We start from the raw sequence: 8469 nt of genomic DNA, 5'->3' as shown, positions 1-8469 counted from the left end.
CACCTTAACGGTTAAAATAGAAGCCGAAACATAGGCCTTATTCTCATGTTCTCATCCACGAGAATTTTTTGAAGACTTCCATTCACCCCCTGGCGCCCGTTCCAATTCTTCAATTATTGCAAACGAATGGAATCAGGAACTGCTGCACCTACGGCTTCATCACTGGATGACACTGAGCAATGCAGAGCTAGCTAACTTCGAGTCTGAGACTTGCAAGTTTTTTTTTGAAGAAAAAGAGAGACTTAGCTTGGAAGTCACTGCACAATCCAGAGCTAACTTTAAAGAGTACTACTACTATTTCTGTATCTCTGACGACTTCAAGTCTGAGACTGAAACTGAACACTGCCTTATGTTCAGAGTACAAGGAGAGATGGTAAGATACGTACTTAGTATATAGTAATCTGTTTACACCCCTTGATCATCCAATCAGTGCACAAATTAAAAACAAAAACAATCATCTAAATGATGTATCTACTACTATTAACCTACCAGCCCAGGTACTCTTGTTTGTATATACCCCACGGCCCATACATCCATGCCGTAGCACGGCCACGCCGTCCCCGGCGGCCAGCCGGCTAGCACTTGTCGACGTCCCTCCACTTGAGGTACTCGACTCCGGCGAGGTAGTGCGCGTACGCGCCGGCGACGACGAAGAGGTGGAACAGCTGGTGGCTGTGGCCGACGAGGTCGAACCTCCCGGGCGCCCACCGCTCGGGCACGCGCGCCGCGTACACGGCGACGCCGAGCCCGTAGAGCGCGCCCATGAGCGCCTCGTACGCCGCCGTGGCCACGGCGCCGGGCGCCGTGCCGCCGTAGAGCGCGAGCTTGTGCGCGATGGGCACCGCCCCGGACGCGCCCATGCACGAGAAGAGCGCGGCGCGGAGCGGGCGGAGCTCCGGCGCCTGGAACGCCGGCACCAGGGACGCCGCGGCGGCGGCGGCGCCCAGCGCCGTGATGGAGCCCATGTAGAGGCGGCGCAGCGCGGGGTGGCAGAGGAAGGAGTAGTAGGCCAGCGGGTAGTAGGAGGAGACGATCAGGGATTCAGGGCCGCGATGCCGGCGTAGTCCAGGCGGAGCGTCACGGACGCCGTGCGCTCCGAGTGGCACAGGATCAGGTGGCACGCGCTGCTCGTCAGCAGGCACAGCATCGCGCCGCCGAGGTACGCCAACAGCGGCCACCGCGTCACGGGCTCGCCGGCGCCGCCGCCGGCGGTCATGGCCGCACCAGTAGTAGTGTCCTGCTGCTGCTGCTGCTGCTGCAATCACATCCAAGCTTTGATCACAGTTCACATCACGTGTACAGATGCAGTTCATGTCGAGTACTTTGACTACAGTAAAGGCAAATAGTGAAAACTGAATGCGAATAAAAAATATTTGAAGGAAGAACTGAAGTTTTTGGCCATGTTTGGGCCCTGTTTGGTTGCGCGATGTAAAAATTTTGAAAATGCATCTTTCTACATTTGAAGTACTAAATATAGACTAATCATAAAAATAATTACAGAACTTGTCTGTAAATCGCGAGACGAATCTAACGAGCCTAATTAATCCGTCATTAGAGGTTGTTTACTGTAGCATTACTGTAGCAATTTAGTGTCTGATTACAGCCTAATTAGATTCATTAGATTCGTCTCGCCATTTACAGACAGCAGTCGCAATGCTTTTTTTATTTTGTCTAGATTTAAGTCTCATGCAGGTGCCGGAAATTTTTTTTGGAATTTTGAATATTGCAACTGAACACGGGCTTGGTTTATAATGTGAAATTTTTTTCAAAAAAAACGAATACATGCATGGAGTACTAAACGAAGTTTATTTGCGAAACCTTTTCACGGATGGGTGTAACTTTTCGAGACGAATCTAATGAGTCAAGTTCCACAATGATTGGTTACAGTAATGCTACAGTAACCAAATGCTACAGTACCATAATTGTGGAGATTGTTTTGTAATTAGACTTCATTTAATACCTCTAATTAGTGGTCGAAGGGGCGAAAAGTTTTCATGAAAACTTTTTCACCCCTAACCAACACGGCCTATCAGATTACTACAGTGATGAAGCACAGTGGATGATTGAAGAGCAGTTTTCTGGTTAGAGAAAATTCAGCCGGACCATCAGATCAATATCCAAGGAGAGGGGCGCAGAGAGGTGGGAGGAGGGATTTGCAAAATGTGATTACTCAATCCAAGAGCGGGTCCAGATTGTAAAATTACCTAATCCCCCAATACCCCTTGGATGTTGATCCAATGACTCAGATTGAAATTTCTATAGTTTGCACAGAGATGTTAGTTTGCACCTGATATGTTTGGCCATGTTTAGTTCGCGAAAAAGTTTGGATTTTGGTATTGTAGCACATTTCATTGTTACTTGATAAATAATGTCCAATTATGAATTAATTAATTAGACTTAAAAGATTCATCTCGTGCTAATCAGTTAGACTGTGTAGTTAGTTATTTTTTCAACTACATTTAATACTTCATGCATGTGTCTAATGAGTACGCTAGAAAAATGAGTACGCTAGAAAAAATTTTTAAAACTAAACAGGGTCATTACCCAAACATGCATGATGCTATATCGTACAATTGTTTGCAGGTCCAGTGTAGGGGAAACATCAATTTACTATTATTTGCAGGTCTGCATGCCCTTCTGTATGCATGCCCGAAACAGAGATCCAGAAGGAACAAGGCATGCATGGATGCTCGGCCACCATCCACAAAAAAATGCAAATAAGATTGCACGTGTTCATGCCTTCTTTGTTGCTCGGTCATAAACTTATGATTAGGGCATGGTTGGAAGAGAAATCGGTTAACTGAACATCATGCACTCTGTATGAGATGAGACTTGCATGTTGTTAGCAAAATTATGCATGCTTGCGGGTTCAGCTGCAAAACACTAATCTCAAAAGCAACATCAGGTGTTGCTGTCTCAATGCAGGCATCATGTAGCTGCCATGATTATAATGGTTGACCAAAATAAATCAAGGGTTTGCATAAAACCGATTTGGTCGTTGCCCATCACATCCACAGAAAAAGCAGCTACAGTTGCACTACACCTCACTGAAACCGGTACAGGTACCAATCACTCACATTTGCAAATTCCAGCTGGTTCAGCCTCCAACTAAGGCACTGTTTAGTTCCCACCCCGTACACCCGTAAAAGCCAAAAAAACATCACATCGAATATTTCGACACATGCATGAAGTACTAAATGAAGTTTATTTATAAATTTTTTTGAAAACATCACATCGAATATTTCGACACATGCATGGAGTACTAAATGAAGTCTATTTATAAATTTTTTTGTATAGATGGACTGTAAATCGCGAGACGAATCTAATGAGCCTACTTAAGGCATGATTTGCAACAGTGATGCTACAGTAACCATCCGCTGATTATTAATTAATCATGGATTAATTAGCATCATTAGATTCGTCTCGCTATTTACAATCCATCTGTGCAAAAATTTTTATAAATAGACTTCATTTAGTACTTCAAATTAGCAAGATTCCATCGCAAAATTTTTTGCAAAACATCTAAACACGGCGTAATTTCAACATGTTGGCATGACTTATAACTGTTTTAGTGCTATAAATAACCTCTAGCATACAATCTAGCTAGCACAAACTAACATGCATGAAAAGATTGGTTGGAGTAAACAAAAACAAGAAGAGTACAATCGCTTGTACTAAATACCACACTGACGAAATTATGAAAAGCGAACAACAACTAAAGCAGGTTGAAGCCAGGGTTCACCTTACCGTTGGGAACCGGTCCGGTTCGGTCCGGTTCCGGTTTGGGCCGGTACCAAACCGGCCCAAATTCAAAATTCAAATTTGAATTCAAAAAAATGAAAAATTTCTAAAAAATTTCTAAAAATACTTCAAGGTGCGACGAATCTAATGGTCTCAAATTTTCTCAAAAATTCGTTCGTTTAACATACTTTTCGGGCATTTAAAGTTAAAACAAAAAAGAAAAAGAAAAAAATGAGACGGCCCATTAAGGCCCACTTGGTAAACCGGTCAAACCGGCCGGTAAACCGATCCAAACCGGTTACACATGCGATTTTAAATTTGGATTTGAATTCAAACCGGTCAAACCGGCCGGTAAACCGGTCAAACCGACCGGTAAACCGGTCTAACCGGTCGGTATACCGGTACGAACTGGTTGAACTGAGTTTTTTGAATTCAAATTTGAATTTGACCGGTTTCTACCGGTAACCGGTCAAACCGGTCCGGTAAACCGGAACCGGAGGGCTCCGGTTTGGGGTGTCCGGTTGGGAAAAAAAAACCCTGGTTGAAGCATGCATCGACAAGGTCGTTAAGGGTGTGTTTAGATCCTTGAAAAGGTGGGAGAAAAAGTCACATCGGACACTGTAGCACATTTCATTTGTTTGTGGTAAATATTGTCCTACCATGACCTAACTAGGCTCAAAAGATTCGTCTCGCAACGTACATCAAAACTATGCAATTAGTTTTTTATTTACCTACATTTAGTACTCCATGTATGGGTTATTTGCTATATTTAATGTTTCGATGTGATTTTGATGTGATGGAAAGTTTGGATTTTGTGGGGGGTTTTGGGATCTAAACACACCCTAAGAACCCTAGCTAGCAGAGGAAAGTAACACGAAAGGACTTGGTGTGCGTAAATGCAATTGAGATGCAAGCCTGCCAGCAGCTAGCAGCCCATTAAGCATGCCAATTAACCCCAGAAGTTAGGCCGTGTTTAGTTGCGCGTTGTAAAGTTTTTGAAAAGGCATCTTTCTACATTTGAAGTACTAAACATAGACTAATTACAAAAATAATTACAGAACTCGTCTGTAAATCGCGAGACGAATCTAGCGAGCCTAATTAATCCGTCATTAGAGGTTATTTACTGTAGCATTACTGTAGCAATTTAGCATCTAATTACAGCCTAATTAGGTTCATTAGATTCGTCTCGCCATTTACAGACAGCAGTCGCAATGTGTTTTTTATTTCGTTTAGATTTAAGTCTCCATGCAGGTGCCGGAAAAAAAATTTGGAATTTTGATTTTTGTAACTAAACACGGCCTTAATATGGAATGGGAGCCACCTGCCTGAGATCAGTACTATACCCTGACAAGCCCCATTAACAAGAGCACATAATCACATGACACTGACAGTCTACTCCTTCTGTTAGCATGTCTCTAATAAGGTCAAAGTCTAAGACTAAATTACCAGCACATGACTGCTAGCTACCTGCCATTCCAAAAATTAAAATTAATAAGTGTGCTGTTTCAGGAATCATCAGAGCCACCGGAACACTACTTTGATCACTAATTACTCTTATAAAATATATGCATGTGTAACAACATCTTACAACAACAACAATATAGCCTTTTTTCCCAAGCAAGTTGGGGTAGGCTTACTATTGTGAAAATGCTCATTCCCCATACTAACTTTGATATACCACACTTACAAAGTTCATCAGTTGATGAGATTTTAAAGTTTGAAAATGTTGAGAACATGCAAAACCCAAATTAAATAGCGACTCAATTTGCGACTAGATGAGGGAGTATAATGTATTGGTTAACGAACAAATTAAAAGAAATGATAGCAATTTAGTACCTGGATCTGGATGCCATGGTGACCATGATGAGAGGAGGATGTGTTGGGTGGACAGCTGGTTGGGATCTGCTGACCATCTTCAGACAAACCAGGTCCTGCAGCGGCAGATGGTGGCAGCAGGAAACACGCTGCAAGCGCCTCGTGCCTCAGCGCCACCGTCATGTTGGCCATCTCCACCAGATCTCCCCAGCATGCAGAGCTGCTACGGCTGCTCCAGCTGCTGCTTCTGCTGCTGCTGCTGTTGCCATCCCTTGGGATCACCATTGCTGTGAAGATTGTCAGGCACAAGAATAGCAGAAACCCTATCAAATGCCTGCGGCAGGAACAATTAAATGTCAGGCAAATATGTTCAGAAATTTGTGTCTGAATGAAGAAGATCAACGGACGGATAAGAAGGAACTAAATTGTTTGTTGAAAGGGTTTTTTTGATCCATGCCATTACAATTTGCTAACTTCCGAGATATGCCATTACAATTCACCTATTTTGAAATCTGTCATTACAATTTTTCGTTTCTTTGAATCGTGCCATTTTATACGTCTTTGGTGCCCTTGGACCCACTTGCAGACCCCCCGTATTTTTGTATGGCCCAAAATACCCCTGTTGCTTCTCTCTCAATACTCGCTGACGTGTGGGGCCCACACGTCAGCTTCTTCAACCTTCGGTGCTTCTTCTTCCTGCATCCCCTCCGCTGGGCGCTGGCTCCCCTCCGCCGGCCCCCCCTCCCCTGGCTCCCCTCCGCCGGCACGCCTCCTCCCTCTCTCTCCATCCTCTCCCCTTCCTCTCTCCCGGGTGCTGCGGGGCCCCAGGCCGGCGGCAACAAGCTGCTGGCCGGGTACCTGGCGCACGAGTTCCTGCGGCGCGGCACGCTCCTCGGCGAGCGGAGGCTGGAGCCGTCGGGGCGGAAGGAGAAGGAGCCCATCCTCGCCGTCCCCGCGCCCGAGCCGAGCAGACGCTACGCGGAGGTTTCGCGGCTGCTCATGGCTAGCGGGGCCCGCATCCCCGGCGATGTCAACCCCTCGCAGCTCGGCCGCTGGCTCCGGATTAAGGAGTGACCGGCCGGCCATGCCGTGAGGCCGCAGAGGGAACGCGCGGCGGGGCGGCATTGCCTGCTGGCTCGCCTCGCCTCGCCTCGGCGGCCGACCAACCCGAAGAACAGCGGATGCTTCTGGACACAGCAAGCGGGTTTGTCCTGTCATTTTCCCTTCGATTTTTTCGTGTGGTAATTAGCGAATCATTTCCCCTTGTCAAAATCCTAGTGTAGTTGTTGGATGAGAAACCGGAGGCACTGCTGCTACTAGCTTTCGCCGCTTCCATTACTCTGAAATCATCTGCATCGGCGAAAAAAAAATCTGTGATGATATGCGTAGATGGAGAGAGAGAGAGAGGAAGGGGAGAGGATGGAGAGAGAGGGAGGAGGCGCGCCGGCGGAGGGGAGCCAGGGGAGGGGGGGCGCCGGCGGAGGGGAACTAGCGGAGGGGACGCAGGAAGAAGAAGTACCAAAGGTTGAAGAAGAAGCTGACGTGTGGACCCCACACGTCAGTGAGTATTGGGAGAGAAGCAACAGGGGTATTTTGGGCCATACAAAAATACGGGGGTCTGCAAGTGGGTCCAATGGCATCAAAGACGTATAAAATGGCACGATTCAAAGAAACGAAAAATTGTAATGGCAGATTTCAAAATAGGTGAATTGTAATGGCATATCTCAGAAGTTAGCAAATTGTAATGGCATGGATTAAAAAAACCCTTGTTGAAACCATGAGGGGCCGGACGGACTTACGACCAAACGTTGAGGGTCTCGTTGTGGATGGAGAAGATGCTGAGGATGGTCTCCTTCATCGGCCACTCGCACCGGTAGTAGCCATGGATGAACTCGTTGTCCTTGAGCCAGTCAGGCAGTACCTCGTACCTCCTCCAAGCTCTTCTTGGAGATGCTTCTCCAGCACCTCTTGGTGGCAGGCTTTGCCGGTGCAGCAGTGGCCCTGGCCTTTCTTGCACACATACTAGACCACAGCAATGTGGTTGTGTTGCTCGTCAAGACAAGGAACCATGCATCAGAAGCAAGCTGCAACGCCGGCTGGCAATGGTGGTTGTTGGCTTGTGTCAAGGTACAGAGATAGAAGTTTTGTGATTTGTGTGTGTGGAGAAGTGGACGTATCTTCCTCTCCCTATATATGCATCTCCTGCTAGTAGTCTTGTGCTAGCTTGGAGCCCATGTTGCTCTATGGAGCTAGACAAGGAGTGCAAGGCAATTGGGATCTTTTGAGACCATATACTAATAATATTCCAATTTCAGTAGTTGATCCCTCCACGTAGATGCGAAGATTCCCATGGCTCTGCGGCCTAGTAGTTGGGTGTGTTGATGTGTGTGTGTGTGTGTGTGTGTGTGAGAGAGAGAGAGAGAGAGAGAGAGAGAGAGAGAGAGAGAGAGAATGGTTCAAATTTCTTGTCCCGTGTACTACCATGTGTCTTCAAGAGGGAGGAGAAATATAAAACCTGCCCCCGCATGTGTCCCTTTTCTGTTCTTTTTCAGTACTGCATTGTATGACTTTCTTGCATTGCAGGGTTTGATTTGATTTATTTGAATGGAGTGCCGGGCATTGGCGATGGGATGCATCCGTGGTTTCTTTCAAGGAATCAAAGAGCAAGATCAGATCGGGTTTTCTTTATCGCCGTTGGTGATCTGTTGCTCAACGACGATGGCGTATCATCGGAACACACTGTTTCTTTGGGGAAAGAAATCATGGGAGGAAAGGTGGAGGATTAAGCAAGAAAGCCCGGCCGCAGAACACACGCAACGACCAACGAACAAACAGGAATAATTAGCATTAGGAGAAGTAGTCACCAAACCTTTTCTTCAGTCGTTAGTGCCCTAGACCAAGCAGCAGCTGTCA

The 8469-nt window shown here is 46.2% G+C and overlaps 1 pseudogene; it reads right to left on the bottom strand.

The window, feature by feature from the left end:
- Positions 1-371: 371 nt before the first annotated feature.
- Positions 372-7952, bottom strand: LOC120699602 (annotated as a pseudogene).
- Positions 7953-8469: the final 517 nt, after the last annotated feature.

The sequence above is a fragment of the Panicum virgatum genome, chromosome 3K (assembly GCF_016808335.1).
Source record: "Panicum virgatum strain AP13 chromosome 3K, P.virgatum_v5, whole genome shotgun sequence".
Classification (NCBI taxonomy): Eukaryota; Viridiplantae; Streptophyta; class Magnoliopsida; order Poales; family Poaceae; genus Panicum; species Panicum virgatum.
The sequence above is the reverse complement of the archived record's forward strand: the minus strand, read 5'-3'. Positions and strand labels throughout refer to the sequence as shown.